The sequence below is a fragment of the Lactuca saligna genome, chromosome 5 (assembly GCF_052625555.1).
Source record: "Lactuca saligna cultivar CGN05327 chromosome 5, ASM5262555v1, whole genome shotgun sequence".
Taxonomy (NCBI): Eukaryota; Viridiplantae; Streptophyta; class Magnoliopsida; order Asterales; family Asteraceae; genus Lactuca; species Lactuca saligna.
In genome coordinates, this window is record NC_136421.1 from 234,833,850 (window position 1) to 234,851,424 (window position 17,575).

Consider the following 17,575-nt stretch of genomic DNA (forward strand, 5'->3'; position numbering starts at 1 on the left):
AATCGCCAGGCGAAAACTCTCTCGATAATCATTCAATCCCATCTGGCCACTCAAATTGTAGTAGTCCAGTCGGAGGCCATGAAGACGGAAAATAGAGCAAGTGAAGCACTACGCGGAATGGAGAAGAACCTAGAGGTAAAGGAGAATGGAGCATACTATTTCATGAACCGTATTTGGGTCCCTAAACTCGGAGGATTTAGAGAAGTTGTTATGAAAGAAGCCCACAAGATACGATACTCCATTCATCCCGGTTCAGACAAGATGTACTTGGACATTAAACAACAGTATTGGTGGCCTAACATGAAGGTGGAAATTGCGGCCTACGTTAGTAAGTGCCTTACGTGCGCCAAGGTAAAGGTGGAGTACCAGAAACCCTCAGGATTGTTACAGCAACCGGTAATCCCGGAGTGGAAATGGGAGGGGATTTCTATGGATTTCGTGACCAAGCTACCCAGGACGTCGGACGGACTGGACACCATATGGGTAATAGTCGACCGACTGACGAAGTCTGCCCATTTCCTGCCTATAAAAGAATCCTACAAGATGGAAAGATTGACACGTCTGTACATTCGAGAGATCGTGAGACTCCACGGAATACCAATATCTATCATCTCGGATAGGGATAGTAGGTTCATGTCACGATTTTGGCAATCACTCCATAAGGCGATGGGAACAAACCTCGACATGAGCACCGCTTATCATCCACAAACGGATGGTCAAAGCGAGCGAACAATCCAAACGCTCGAAGACATGCTCCGCGCATGCGTGATAGACTTTGGGAAGTCTTTGGATACCCACCTACCTTTAATCGAGTTCTCATATAACAATAGTTATCACTCGAGCATCAAGGTGGCTCCTTTCGAAGCACTGTACGGGCGTAAGTGTAGATCACCGTTATGTTGGGCTGAAGTAGGTGACACCCAGCTAGCAAAAACACATACGTTGGACAAAGCACTAACGAGACCGGAGATCATTCGCGAAACCACGGAAAAGATCGTTCAAATCAGAGCACGATTGCAAGCATCGCGTGACCGACAAAAGAGCTACGCTGATAAACGGCGAAAGCCCTTAGAATTCCAGGTCGGGGATCGAGTACTGTTGAAAGTCTCACCCTGGAAAGGGGTTATACGTTTCGGAAAACGGGGAAAGTTGAACCCACGATACATTGGACCTTTCGAAATCGTCGCCCGAATAGGTTCGGTAGCCTACAGACTACAACTACCCGCAGAGCTAAACGGTGTACACCCCGTGTTTCATGTCCCTAATATGAAGAAGTGCCTATATGATGAAATCCTCGTCATTCCTCTTGATGAGATCGAAATCAATGAGAATCTCCTGTTCGTTGAAGAACCAATTGAAATCATGGACAGGGAGGTGAAGCGTACTAAGCAAAGTCGCATCCCGATCGTGAAAGTACGGTGGAACGCAAAGCATGGACCAGAATTCACGTGGGAACGCGAAGACCAAATGAAGCAAAAGTACCCTCACCTATTCTAGCATTCTCAAATCTAGCTTTCAACAAAATTTCGGGACGAAATTCCCTCTAACGGGGGGATGATGTCACAACTAGAAATTTTGTGTCTTGTAATCACTATACTTAAGTAAAACATTAAACCAAAAACTTAAGATCATGTGTGATGCCTTCAAAAACTTCAATCAAATGCTTCATACAAGTACTACAAATAGTAAATAAGCAATTGGAAACCCTAGAAGTTCTTGTTTAGGTCAATTTTGGACTAGGACTTCCTTATTGGACTCAATGGACCAATAAGCTTCCAATTTGACTATCATGGGCTTAGAACCCTTAAATGGGCTCTAATTGGACCCACATACATTTATTTCAACCTTTTGGGCCATATTGGGCCTAAAATGGAATAAACTAAAAGTTTTGCACCATGATTAACCTAAACTAGCCTAACAAAGTGTGAAAATCATATTATATTTTTTTGGAACAAAAATCATCCAACTTAACTTCTACATGGGCTTGAGGGCATAAAAGCCCAAATTTTCCCTTTTCCTTCCAAATTCTCGGCCCAAGGCCCAAACCCAAGAAGAGATGAAGAGAGTTGACTTGCAACTGACACCTCATTATTGTCTTTTGGATCTCCATGCAACCTATTCCATGTTTCCATGCATATCACCTCAAGGGTCTATTTCTCCCTCTCTCTCTCTCTTGCTCTCGGCCATTTCAAACACACACACACCTCACAAATTCTCTCTAGAATACTCAAGAACTCATCCTTCCTCACCATTCAAAAATGTCGAAAATTAAGAGGCTTTCAAGAGGATATTTCTACAAACTCTTCATCTAAGGTAAGGTTATGCTTGGATCTATGACTTAGATTCTTTGTTTTATCAAAAATGTCTTCCTAATCCATACAAAAATCGTGATCTTGCATCCTAGAACCACCTCAAACTCGAGATCTTCAAGAAAAGGGTGCTAAGGCCAAAAATCACCAAGCTTTCTTCCATCTTTTCTTCAAAAACCGAAACCACACCCTAAGGTGAGCTTCATACTCCCTATCTTTCGGTTTTATAAGTTTTGTGGGGGGGGGGGGGGGGAATACAACTGAAAGTGTAGATCTATATGTGTTTTGTATGCCTTGTATGATTTCTATGCTTATATGTGTGTTTTTGTGTGTTTATGATGTTGGATCTAACTATAAGCCCCTAAAAATTGAGATATACTTTATGTTAAATAATACTAGCATCAAATATATTTCTACATACAAATTATTCCAAGAAAAATAGCTAAGTGGCTTAATAACATATTCTTTGGGCTAAAAACTCAATTTTTGGACATAAAATGTTAAAAATATAAAGTTAAAGGGCCCAAAACAACATATTACGAATTCTGATGGATGAGAAGAGTCAAAACAGTTTCAATAAAGTATTTTCTGGAAATATACTCTTTTGGAGGGTTGAAAATATAAATTCCAAGCTTAATGGGCTAAAAATGACATTTTCGGCCCAATAGGGCCCAATATGCGAAATTTTCTGTTTTGAAGGGCCAAAACCGTATTTTTCTGCAAAACAGTGGACTACTAGTGTCCCAAGTTCTTTTCTAAGGTTAAAAATGCTTTTCATAATTAAAAAGGACCAAAGTTCCAAAATTTTTCCGATTTGGGGCAAAAGTGTAAATTTGCGAAAAAGGAAGGTTTCAACCGAGAAAACTGTAATTTCAGGGACCAAAACTGTTTTCAACTAAAAATATGCTGAAAAATGTCAATTGCAATAAGTTTTGGTGTTAAAATGACAAGAAAAATGGTTTAAGGACCAAATCGGAAATTTATTTATTTAAAGGGTTGAAAAAGTAAATTTATAACAAAAAGAGGGGCTGTAACAGAAAAGTTGAAATGTTAATTCAATACATCCGTTGTGATCAAACACTGGCACTACGACTACCGACGAATTATATTACACCACAACACCAAAAATCGTTATCAAACGAATTGATTCGGTCTCGAATCAATGAGAAACTCGAAACTACTAACACGACAATAACTCGACTCATACACGGAAACCTTTGGGAATTCAACACACACGTGAGAGTGCACAGACGTCGACGCACCATCTTTGGGCCCCAAAGTGTAAAATCTTGTTTGTTGGGCCTAGCTAGCCTAATGACCTGATATTTAGGCCTGAAGACTCCAACCTTACGAGTTGTTGGGTCTTACATGATCCAACACAGCGTAAAAGGACTTTCAATGGCTTTTTACTATTGGTGCCCAAGGGTCCTTTCGTACTGCTAGTAAAGTCGGTTACTCACATGCGAGTGGGCCAAGGGCCCTTCGTACTCTTTTTTTTTTATCCCCAACCGGCTAACGGAGTTACCGAGGTCTTCGTGCCCTCTTTCTCTACGGATGTGGGATTGCAAGAAGTCAGGGCGGTTGGATTACGCGAATAATACTGATGACGCCTACGGGATCATTAGTATAAGTTGCAAACTGGCCGTTTGCGTAACGCGTGTTTATAGCAATTCACCATGCGCAATAACCCGACGTCGCCTGAAATCAATGACTTCACATTTCGCGATGGTACAACAGCTACATGGAATTCAAAGTGTTAGGAAAACATCGGGTTTTCCTAGGGTCTTTTTTTATACATACAGTCTCGAAATGTACACAAGTTTGATGAACATTTTTTTTACAACTATAGAAACAAACAAGCATACTTATGGATCTTCACAAACTTTTTCATAAACTGTTTTCAGAAAATATCGGATTTTCTGGTAGTTTTCAAAACAATACAAAACGTTGCTTTTCAAATACCGCTTATGAACTCACCAACATTTCATATGTTGACGTTTTTCAAAATACTTGTATTCTCAGGTAACAAGTAAACCGAAGGAAATGTATTCAGTGATGGCTTGCAGTTTGTTTATCTATGATCGAACAATTTATTTTTGGGAATGTAATATTAAAACAATGTACTCAGTGTAAACTCTACCAGTTGTACTATATTAATGCATGGTGATGAATGATGTTATGTTTCATATATATTCAATGTTATGGTATTCAATTAAGTCGCGACAGCCCTCAGACGTTTCCGCCGTCTGGTTCGGAGGTGTGACACAATGAGATTATATAACATGGGCCCGAAGTATATGTGAAAGGACAACTAAGGCCCATTTCACATGTAAGGTATTTATAGGCCCAAATAGCACGCAAATAGTATTCAAGGTCCGTCTCATATGTTAATGGGTCAATAAGGCCCAACAAACATATAAATAGTATACATGACATATCACACATAAAAATGGGCCACTAAGGCCCGATAACCTAGAAAATGATCAAATTAATCCGTTTGTTAGTTTATCGTTGGTTTTGGTTCTAGTATTCACTTAAATAGCATGAAAGTCCACTTTTTTTAAAAATGACGATCTTGGCCCAATAAGCCAAAAATTTACAATTAAGGCCCAATTTTGTAAGAATAATACTTTAGTCTCCATTTTGTTCAAAACTTGTGTTAATGACTAGTTTGTGGTAAAAATAACCTTTTAAACCAATTTTTGTCAAAAATATCATTTTTGGCTTGATTTTTGTGAAAACACACAATTTTCTGGTTGTGGGGCTTTTCAAAGCTAGTTGTTGGAAAATTTGTAGAAAAATCATCGTAAGTCTAAATTTGGATCCGTAAATTCTGTAAGTTTGGAAATTTTATTTACTTTGTTCATAATTTTTCTCATAATTTTTAATGGCTTCTAAAAAGTGTGAAATTGCTCACCTTCACAGGCTGGTCCGAAAATATTTCAAATATGATAGACTGTTTTGTAAAATTCGCCAAAAATTGTAGCAAAATCGTATGAAAACTTGAGAGTATTCATTTTAAAGGTATAAATCCGAACTTTATCCATGTAAAATAGTTTTGAAAAATATTTCCATTAAGAGGGTCAAAACAGTCCGAGATTTGACCAAAACTTTTCTGTCAAGTGCTGTTTTATGAGTTTAAATTATAGATCTTAGAACACAACACTCATTTTTGCTATTTAAAGTGTTTAAATCCCAGATCTACTAGTTTATATCTAGTATATGTGCTAAAACATACTTTTCTCAAAGTTCTTATGAAGATCCAAGTGATAAACTTCAAGTTCTTAACATATTTTTAGATTAATGAAGAAATCAACACATAATCACCGAATAATTAAAGGAAAACAGACATAATCATGCATATACACATAAGACTTGTATTTCCCCCCCCCCCCCCCAAAACCAAGTAAAAATCGAAAATAGGGGGTATGAACTCACCTTGCGGTTTGGATTTCGGTTTTGATGAAGATAAGAAGAAGGTGGTGTAAGTTATTACTCTAGCTAGCTTCTTGAAGTGATCTTCGAATCTTGATGAGTTCTAGGGAGCATGGTCACGAATTTGAGGTGGTAAGAGGAGTGATTTAAGTTTATGGATGTATTAAATCAACTTAGCTTGTGAGATCTTACCAATGATGATGATCTTTGATGAAAAATCCTCTTAAAACACACACTAATTCTCGAAATTTTGGAGGAAGATGAAGGAGTTCTTGATTGAGTTTGAATGAGAAAAATGGAGGTAGAGTGTCCCAAATTGGCCCACATGGCCCATTAAAGCTAAACTAATTCATTTTAGGCCCAATAATAAAAACCTAGTCTATAAAGAACTTGAACCGGGATTTCTAAGGTTTTCAACCCTTAGTTGAATATATGAGATGTATTTGGAATAAGTATAGAGTATGATATTCACTTAAAATACATGCCTTACCATGGATGATGTTTTCATGAGAGTAGAATTTCCCAGCTAAAAATTCTAGTTGTGACATCATCCCCCCATTAGAGGGAATTTCGTCCCGAAATTCTTTCGAAAGATAGGTTCATGAATGAAAGAATACGTGAGGGTACTTCTGCTTAATCTAGTATTTGCATTCACATGTGAATTCTGATCCACGCTTGGCGCTCCATCGAACCTTCATAATCGGAATGCGGCATTGTTTTGTACGCTTTACTTCCTTATCCAATACATCGACTGGTTCTTCGACGAATAGAAGATTCTCGTTTATTTCGACCTCTTTCTAAAGGATTGATAAGAGTTTTGCCTGATAGGAACTTTTTCAAATTCGGTACACTGAACACAAGGTGTACGTTGTTGAGCTCTACAGGTAGCTGCAGTCTGTAAGCCTTTTGACCAATCTGAGCAAGAATCTCGCACAGTCCGATGCATCACGGGTTTAGTTTTCTTGTTTCCTAAAGCGAATCATTCCTTTCTAAGGAAAAGCTCTCATTAGTACCCGACCTTCGACTTGCAATTCCAGAGGTTTTCGTCATTTTTCAGCATAACTCTTTTGTCTGACTCGTGATGCTTGAAGTCAAGTTCTGATTTGGATTATCTTCTTTGTCATTTTGCGAATGGTTTCTTGTCCCGTGAGAGTATTGGCGAGTGATCTGCATTTATGACTATAAAGATCCTAGAAAGGAGCAACCTTGATGCTCGTGCGATAGCTGTTATTGTATGAGAATTCAATCAAGGGCAACTGGGTATCCCTTGACTTGTTGAATTCAGATACCCAGACTTGTAGCATAACTTCGAGTGGTTGAATGGTTCGTTCGCCTTGGCTATTGGTTTGAGGGTGGTAAGTAATGCTCATACATAGCTATGTTCCTATAGTCTTCTGAAATGACTGTCAGAGTCTTGAAGTAATCCCGTTATCTCGGTCCGAGATAATAGATACTGATATTTCATGGATTCTGACGATCTCTTTGATATAGTTCCATGTTAATCTTTCCATCTTATTTGATTCATGTATTAGCAGGAAATGGGCAGATTGGGTTAACCTATCGACGATCACCCGGATAGTGCCCAACTCAACTCTTATAACAATAAGCTTTGTCTTTTGACTTCGAGAGTTTTATCCATCCATGTAGTGCTTTCTTCACGATATTCTCCGGCTTTGATGCTTTCAAGGCTGGTAGTAGATGTTGACAGTGTTTTGTCCTCGCTTCATGGGCAGACGAGTATGTTATTGATGAAAATAATGAAAAGGCTAACTAGGAATGGTTGGGAAAACTCAGTTTGTAGGGTCCATGAATACCATGGGAGCATTCATTAGATCGAAGGGTATCAAAATGAATTTGAAATGGTCGTGACGCGTTCGGAAGGTGGTTTTTGAAATGTCGTCTTCTTGGACTAGAAGTTGATGATAATCGGTTCTTAGATCTATTTTAGAGAAGTAACTAGCTCCTTGGAGTTGGCCAAATAGATCATCAGTCCGAGGGACTGGGTATCGATTTTTGATAGGGAGCTTATTCAATTTCCTAAGATCGATGTACCTTCTGAAGGATTCATCTTCTTGAAGAACAAGATCGGAGCTCTCCAGGGTGAGAAGCTTGGTCCGATGGATCCTTTACTCAAAAAATTTCTTAATTGACTGGATGACTTCTGAATTTCGGCGGGAGTCAACCTATAGGGTGAATTGGTAATTGATGTGATTCCCGGTATGAGGTCGATTCGAAATTCGACCTGTCTCTATAGGGCATTCCTGGAAGTTCTTCGGGAATTACATCCGGAAAATCGCATGCTACTGGAATACCCTGTATGCTTACTTCTTCCTTGGTCTTGTCCAATACATGAGCGAGGAAAACGTTGTTCTTCTGGTGCAGGCACTTCTGTGCCTTGATGCACGAGATAGGATGAGGATTGGCGCCAAGTTTATCACCATAGATTTTTAGGGTTTCGTGATTAGGAAGGTGAAGGCAAACGACCTTCTCGCGACACATAATATCAACATGGTGGGGGCTTAACCCAACCATGCCAATTATCACATCAAAACTCATAATATTTACTGGCATTAAATTTTATTTGAGTTTTTTTTCCATTAGTCACGTCTACCGTAAAGGCTTAGTTTAGCTTCCAGGGTTGTTGCTTTAGTAAGTGCTCGAATTTGTTACTAACGAAGCTTCACTACTGGGTAAGAGGTGAGCGAAAAAAGTTGTTAAGTGGGAACATACCAGTAACAACCGTCGGGTCTTGGACTGCTTCGCCTTGACCCCAGGTCAGGACCATTTCTGATCCTTCTGCTCCTTGTTGTTTATCCTTGGGGCAATTGCGCCTGAAGTGACCGGTTCCTCCATACCCATAGCAGGTGTGACTAGTCTCATTATTGGTGTTGTTGTTAAGGTTGTTACGATTGTTGTTGTTGTTTTCGTTTGGCTGATGGTTCTGACATGGATAAGTTCTACAATATTTGGCGGTGTGATTCTTTCGGTTGCGTTTCTTACAATACATCTCCCGGAAGGCTCTGTTATGATGGAAATTGCACTGATTGCATTTTGGAAGGCTTCCAGCACATGGTCTCGTTAATGCTGGTGTGATAGGGGTAATGGTTGCATGAATAGCAACAACATGTTGCTTCTTTGAGAACCTTTGAGTTGGCTGTCCCTTTCTCTTACTTCCAGGATTTTGCTTCCTACTCTTAAGCTTGGGGTTTAGTGTTCCTTGATAAGTTTTCACTTTTTGGTTTCCGCGCTCGTTCCTTTGGCTGGAGTTGTCAATGCTATTTCCGCCTCCATTGGTGTTGTTTGCATTGATTTGTGCCATAGCAGCGACCTTTCTTGCCACTTTTCTCTATTGAGGACCAATGATGCCAATACCCTTAAAGTCCCATAACTTCTTCATTCTAAGTCTGTTTCCTACGAACTTCAAATCCACAAAAAGGTGATGAGAAACCCTACACTCCTAGCTCCACACCCGAGCCCTACAAACTTCCTAGTAAGACCCGAGACCTATAAAAGACTGAATCGTCAGATTACGCTTATACCCTTGGTCTCTGAAGACACAATCGAACACTTTCAAAACCAGGTGTTACAATAGGGCATCTGCTACTACGTTGGCCTTGCCCGAATGATAGCGAACTTCACATTCGTAATCATTTAGCAGTTCCACCCATCGTCGTTGTCTCATATTGAGTTTTTTTTTATTGAGAATGTGATAGAGACTCTTATGTTCAGTGAAGATTGTGCACTTTGTGCCATAAAGGTTGTGACATCCCCATTTTTACGGCCAGAAAAGACCGATTTTTTTATGCTTTATTTTGGAAATCAAAGTATCCTTTTTAAGAAAAATATTGCGAAATTTGTCCCCAAAAAACTTGATAAATACGTTATCAAAGCATTCCCAAAGAAATGTATTTTATTCATTTTAAACTATTGGGATGTCATTGCCAATATGGAAACATAAGCATAAACAGATCTTACATTCATTTACAATAGTGATCTACATCTCCTTAATCTCTCAATGTAATGTAGCTTCACATCGACACCTGTGATACAAATAAACCGTGTAGGTTAGGTTGGGAAACCTGATGAGAACATAGGGTTTTAGACCCACAATAATATAGTTATTATGTTTAAACATCAAACAATTAACCTAATTACCCATCCCCGGTATCTTCTTTATTCATATGTATCTCTCCTATGAATAATCTATTCCTCATTATTTATTACTAAGGATTGTCCTAAGGAATAAGCATGAAGTCCATCATTGCCAAGGTTTATTCAACATGCACTATGTCCTAGTTGCCAGGGTTCATCCAATGGGCGCTATGTCTAGAGCTGCAAGGGTTGTGTCATTTATTGAAAGTATTATTTTTGGGAGTCCACCCGCAATAAGTTTCAATGGGTTTTTTAGAGTACACTAGGTGAATGTCTCGTTCACAATACCTACAGGTTGCGAGCCTGCTAGTGTTCCACTGGACTGTCTAGAATAGTCAATGGTTGTCATACATACTCTGGCCAATGTTTGGGTAAAGGCTCCTCTCAAATTTCACCTCTCACCCTCATCTCATGATCTTTATCACCCTTCATCTCTTCATCAAACTCATCTTTCATCTACCCATCTTTACCCATCATAATTATAGGTATAAAATACACATACAGTTTAAAACAATTAAAACATGTATATTTTGGTTCATCCAACATAAATATTAAGTACACAGATAATATGTACATATATCATGCAACTTATATTAAATACTTCATATCTATGTGTAAGACGAAAGTATTACACACTCACTTGTGAAAGTGATGATTCCAAACTCGGGAAGCGCTTCACTTCTAACGATTCTGTTTTCCTTCGATGAAACCTATCATTATTATCGCTAAGTTTTAGTCTAATATTTATTGCGATTAATTATTAGTCTAGATTCATCATTAAATCAAAGTCTAATTTAATGATCTATGGAGTAAGGAACAACTAGGTAGGATCATATCGGAGGTAGGGTCCATTTGGTATATGAAGTATACTATTCGGAAATCCCACTTTAACCACCTCACTAAATCACATCCTAGACATCATCCCCGTAACTAGATCAATCAGTAGAATGACTTGGAGTCACTGATAAATATTGTTTATAAGTTCATAATAACGATAATAAACTTAAACATAAGTTATACTTAAATTAGGGTTAGCATAAATCACTTACCGGGGGTTTGGCTAGGAACCGGGCTCTGCGGGGGCATAACTTCCGAGCCGAAAAGCTCTTTTTCTCGGTGCCGTCGAGTGCTCTGGAGCTTTCTTCTAGTGCTAGGGGAGTTTCCTAAGATTTAGGTGGGGTGTTGGGAGGTTTAGAGAGAGTTTAGAGTGAGAAAGAAAGAATGGAAGGTGTGAGAAATGAAGGCACCTTCGCATGCTATTTATAGGCTGAAATACTACTCAACTCGTCGAGTTGGGGCCTCCAACTCGTCGAGTAGGTGCCACATGTCACCATCTAGTGGCAAGAATTTGGGAGAAAGCAATGGCCCAGATTCATCCATGTCACCCTCTTCGTAATAGCACCCTACCGACTTCTAAACACTGTAACTTTCACATATGAGCTCCGTTTTCGACGTTCTTTATATCCACGCGTAGGTGGAGACATAATCTACAAATTTCATAACTTCTACATACAGACTCTGTTTTCGATTGTATTTTTATATTTGATCTCATATTAATGAGATATTCAATTCTCATTTAGGTTTTGTCGGCTAATAATCACTCGATCTGAAATTCGAAATCTGGGTTGTATACTACTATGCAAAATCATAGAAAAATCATAACTTCCTCATACTAAGTCAGATTTTGATGTTATTTTTATGCACACTCTTGGTTTAACATATAATACAACTTTCATTTAGATATCTAAGGCTAAAAATTAGTTTATCAAAATTTCACTTATTACTATTCCCGGTGTTGTAAAACTTCGATATGTCGTAACTTTGCCGTAAAACTTCGACATGTCGTAACTTCTTCGTTATAACTCGCATTTCGGCATTCTTTATATGTACAGAATCTTTATGACATATACTATAACTTGGTTAAGCTTATTTATTCTAAATAATTGTCTATCAAAAAGTCATTTTTGACTCTCATTGTCTCTAAATTGACTAGCCCGAATATGTGGGCATTACAAAGGTAGTGTCTCAAGATTTTTAAGGCAAACACTATTGCCCCAAAATCAAGGTTGTGTGTGGTGTAGTTGACCTTACGAGTCTTAAGTTTTCTCAGGGATATCTTCATCCAGAACTCTAAGCCGATGGTATCCCGACCTTAGATCAACTTTCGGAGAAGTACATCGTTCCATGAAGTTGGTTGAATAAATCGTCGATTCGGGGTAGGGGTATTGGTATTTGATGGAAAGTTTGTTCGACTCTTGATAGCCAATGCACACATGGAATGATCTGCGTTTCTTTGTTACGAACTAGAATGGCGCTCCCCAAGGTGAGAAGTTCAGTCTGATAAATCCTTTATTAATTAGTTCGTTCCGTTGACTGGACAATTCCTGCATTTTTACCGGTGCTAATCAGTATGGGGATTTGACTATGGTAGTGGCTTCAGGAATCAAGTCAATTCTAAACTCGAGTTGGCACACATGTGGTATTCTCGGAAAGTCTTTTGGGAATACTTCGAGAATGTTACAAACTTCTGGAATATCCTTGATGTCTTTCACTTTTTGTGTCTTATCCATAATGTGGGATAGGAAAGGCATGGTACCTCTTGTGTAGGTATTTCTGAGCCTTGATGCAGGAGACGATTCAGAGATTTGTTTCAGGTTTTTCATAATAGATGAGAAGGGTTTTGTTATCTTGTTCATTAAGTTGAACGGACTTTTCATAACACATGATATTGGTATGGTGAGGAATTAACCAAAGCATGCAGATAATCATGTCGAAGTTTCCTATTGTAACCAACATTAGGTCGATTTGGAAGGAATGGTTTTTTATGTTACAGTGCATCCTATGTATTTTTATTTTGTGGTTTTTATCTTCCCATTATACATTTGAATGGTAAATGTTTCATTAAGTGTTTGAGGTTTTTGTTTAAGGAAATGTTCAAAATTATGGCTCAGGAAACTCCTCTTCGCACTGCTATCGTAAAGTATGCATGCATATGAGTTATTTGAGTAGAAACGTACCGGTAATCCGAGCGGGTCTGTTATCGCTTTCATATATGTCCTGTTTTTGACACCCCCCTATGCCTCTGACATTTTTGTTTCAAGTCTTTGGTCACTCCCTTTTGACATGACCCGCCTCCCCACAACTATAGCAAACCTAACCCACTCTAGCGTTAGTGGTTTCGGTGGTCAGTTGAGTTGACACCCTACAGAAACGAGCGGTGTACCCCCTTTTTCTATAGTTGTTGCAGTGCGTCTCTTGGCAGAATCCATTGTGATGGAAGTTATACTTGTTACATTTAGGCAGGTTCCCAACATATGGTTTTGTCGGCACTGAGGCAGTAGAGACAGTGGTGGTATGGACTACCGTAGTTTGTTGTCATTTGGTAGGCTCTTGAGTCGAACGACCCCTTTTCTTATTCCAGAACTTTTGTTTCTTGGGCAATACTCCTCCATTACCGTAGAGATTCTTAGGTTTGTAATTTGGGGGAGTCTCTGGAGGAGCACACCCGTTTGTGTCCTTGGTTGTCACCAGGATTGGAACTATTGGTACCATTTCCGTTTCTTTTTTTGTTGTTGGCGCTAATTTATACCATGACGATTGCCACGAAGACTGCTACAATGGCTTGGAATGTAGCAGGGTCCATTTACAGAGTTGGTGTTGCACTGGTATGATGGTTACTTCTGCATGGTGACGAGTTCGTAAGTAACTATGGTCGTTACTAGTTATATCCCATCTATATATATATATATATATACATACATACATATAAATTACATGTTTTACCATACGATTCCCATTTTTACATAGATGTCAAAACATTAAGTTGATTCAGGTTACATTGGTTTTGGAGGGTGTACATCACTTGATTTACTACTACTAGTTGTAATAAAAGACTCAATGAGCCTAACACATAGTGTGAGTAGTGTAGTCACTAACTCACTATGCTATATTAGTCTATCATATACCAAAATGACACACAAGGTGCCCTTCCATCTCACACATCTCATGAGTGTCCTCCTCCGCTCTTTGTTTCGCTATGACTGCCCTAGTTTCAGCTGTAAGGATTTGTTGTCTCATGGTGGCCATCTCCTCCTCTGAAGAGTGTAGGTGGTCCATAATGTCCTCCTGTTCCACTTGTTAGTTCAACATGACACCCGTATGGTGTTCTTGTTCCTCGTGGATGCGCCGAATTCGCATAGTCGCATTCCGGGCTTCGCCACCGATCTCCATTACCTCGTGATGGAGAGCCTGAACCTAAGTGTCCAAATGGACCACTTGTGGTACATTCAGAGGCAGTACTCGATCTCTGAGGGTGCTGGGGGTCGGAGCATGGTATAGTGGATGCATGCTAAATGTGGATCGTCGGCTGTATTCTCTAGCCCATGTTTGTAGCTGGGTTGCCCATTATGGGGTGCATCTTGGACAAAGGCAGATGTTAGCAATGCATTTTTCCTTTGAATCCGCAATATTCTCTTACGAGGAATGTTCATCCAAGGAGGACCCTTATTGGGCTGTCTATATACCTGGAAGCAGGGAGGTGGGAGGGGCTCATGCTTGCTTCTGATAGGGTGAGGTTCATTAATGATCCCCCTAGTGCCTTCCTCCTCATCCGATTCCTCATCAAAACCCTCCTCTTCATAGTCCATTTCTTGGTACTCCTTGGGATCCTCTTCTGAATCCTCCTGATGAACCTCTTCTGGGTCCTACTCGATCCATCCATTGGCTTCCATGGCATGGTAGTATGGGCCTTCGTGGTGAAATCCATCCACATCTTATGTGAAAGAATAGAGGTATAAGGGACACATAAAGAATCCATGTGTATGGTTCTATAGTATCATAAAATTCTCCTATAGTATTTTAAGCTTTATGTTTGGTTATAAGTTTTATTTGTATGGGATGTTGGTAAGTTTTAGACTTGTTGTTCTCTATGACTACTCCTCGACATATGCTAGTCACATCTTGGTTAAATATATTTTATCAGGCTATATTTCTCCCAGATCTGATTATATACCCCAAGGCCTACTTATAGTGTTCAACTATCATAATACTTTTATATGGTTCTTGTTATGACACATTCCTAGTATGTATGTATATACCTATACTTTTATATAAATATACTTATATTTAAAAGTATACTTTTAGTCAGAGTGCTTTAGCCCCATTGTATTTATAGTTGTATATCTTACATGGTTTGATATACTTACTTCACTATAAACAATGCTCTAATACCAATCTGTCACACCCCCAAACCAGAACGACAAAAACATCTGACGGTGGATGATTTCATGTATAATATCATAACATAATGAATAATAGTGATCAAATCCATACAACTATCATATTGATAATTAAGACGTTTACATTGTATCCAAAACATTGTTTACTTGATACCAAATACATATGAAAAAAGTAAATGACGTGATGTTGCGACACCCCATCCTCAAAACCTTTTTGGTTACGTGTCTAGTGATTTCTTGATAATACAACTGGTTTTGAAAAGGTGTCAAAAATTAAGTTGGTGAGTTCATAAGAGTTTTGTATGAGAAAAATTGGTAACTTTTCCATGTAAAAATGATAGAGTGTGGTTTTAGAAAATCCAATATTTTCTTCAAAAATGATTTGTAATTCTTAAACCCAAATACCAAAATGAGTTGTCACCCTAGACCTACGGGTCTAACTGTAGTTAACAACTTAGGTGCATTGTTGTCAGTCCTATATATATCTATACACAAGTGTCATGCTCTATAACTGAGACTCTGGTTATAATTCAGGAACTTTAGTATGTACGCAAGTAGGTACGGTGAAGGCTATGTCTCACAAAATTGTATTAACGGGTTTACGTCTAGTGTAATGAAAACCCCTTTTTGGAAATGAAAGTATTAGCCTTCCATACTGGTTACATAGTGTAAAAATAATTATACCTTTAAATAATTATACGGTTCGTGCAAAATGATAAAGTAGTATTTGTGACCCATAAGCTATACCGATTATAGTTTATTATAAATATTTTGCTAAGTCCATTTATATAATCAAATATATAAATACATGTAATTTATTGTGTATAGATGTTTTAAAAGATTATAACGTATAAAATTACATCTAAACACAAGTATAAAAACATTTAGTATGATAAAGGCAATTTCTAGTTTTTAACTTTTTTGTCCATGTTTTTAGAAAAATAATAGAAAAATCATCGTAAGTCTAAATTTGGGTCCGTAAACACTCAGAGCTTAGAAAATGAGTTTACTTTGTCCATAATATTTTCCCCTAACCTTAAGTGGTTCCTAACCAAGGTGCAAACATTCATTGTTACAGACCGATCCGAAAATGTTTTGAAATGATGGGCAGTTTTGTAAAAAATCACCATAAGTTGTAGAAAACTCGTATGAACGTGTGCGAGTAGTCCTTAAAAAGGTATAGACCTTAATTGTATTCATTTTGAACGGTTTTGAAATACATGAAGTCTAAGCAGGGCAAAACAATTGGTGAACAGACTATAATGTTTCTGTAAAAAGCTGATTTTTAAGCTTAGATATGTTTTAGTGTCATAACTTGTATTTTTAGTTTGAAAATCCATTAGATCATCCAAATAGGATTCGTTTACTTGTATTACCCGCCTTAAAACTTGGGAAAACTCGAAAATGAAGGGGTAAGAACTCACCTTGAGTGGATTTCTTAGTGGATAAAGAGATGAAGATGAAGATCTTCAAGCTTAAAACACTTGAAGATGGTTGAAGAATACTTGAAGATTGTATTATCCTATGGATTTACACACATGTTAATGTGTGTAAGTATAATAAAACTAGTATGTATGTGTGTAAAATCATGAGATCTATGGAGGAAAGCTTACCAAAAATTGAAGAACCAACTTAGGAGGAATTATCCTTGAGAAAGATGGAGAGTTCTTGAGAGAAACTGAGAGAATGAATAAGTTGGAGAATATGGAGAGGGTTGGATGAAATTTATGGGGGGTGAGGAGGGAGGGTGGTGGGGTGGGTAGGGTGGGGTGAGTTGTTGCATTTATGTATGTTGTGTAAAAGCTAGGTTGTATGGTGGGTATTAGATTTGTTGGAAAAGAGGGATCGACTTGTCTAGTCATGGCTTTTCACAAAATAAAAAGTCAACTGTTTATATTTTATAAAAATGTTGGCATTTTTTTATAAAAGTGTGATATTTTGTAAAAAGTGTGGTATTTTTATAAAGAAAATATGGTATAAATGATGTATAAATATTTAATTTGTATTATAAAAATTCAAATTGTCAATAAAATCATTATTATCAAAAATAATAATATGTTACATGAAAATTAAGTTGATTTCTAAATTCTTTTTGTTAAAAGTTTGGCATTTTAGGTTGGGTATGGAATTTATTGTATTCGGTGACGAATTCACTAAAAATCCATATTTGTAGCATTTGTTATGAATTTGCCGTGTAGTATAAGGCTTATGAAATTCCACTACATCATGTTATGAATATTATTTATACTAAACTAATATAAAATTGAATTACCGAATTGTTATGATATTAACCTTATTTAGGGTTTTTGTTCGATAATTTCCAATAAGAGTGGTACTTTGTATTATAACTTGTCAATCGTACATTGGACGCATTAGGTAATATCACAATTCACCTAAAATTCTAATACAAGTTGGGTTGACCTGGTTGACCATGGTTGACTA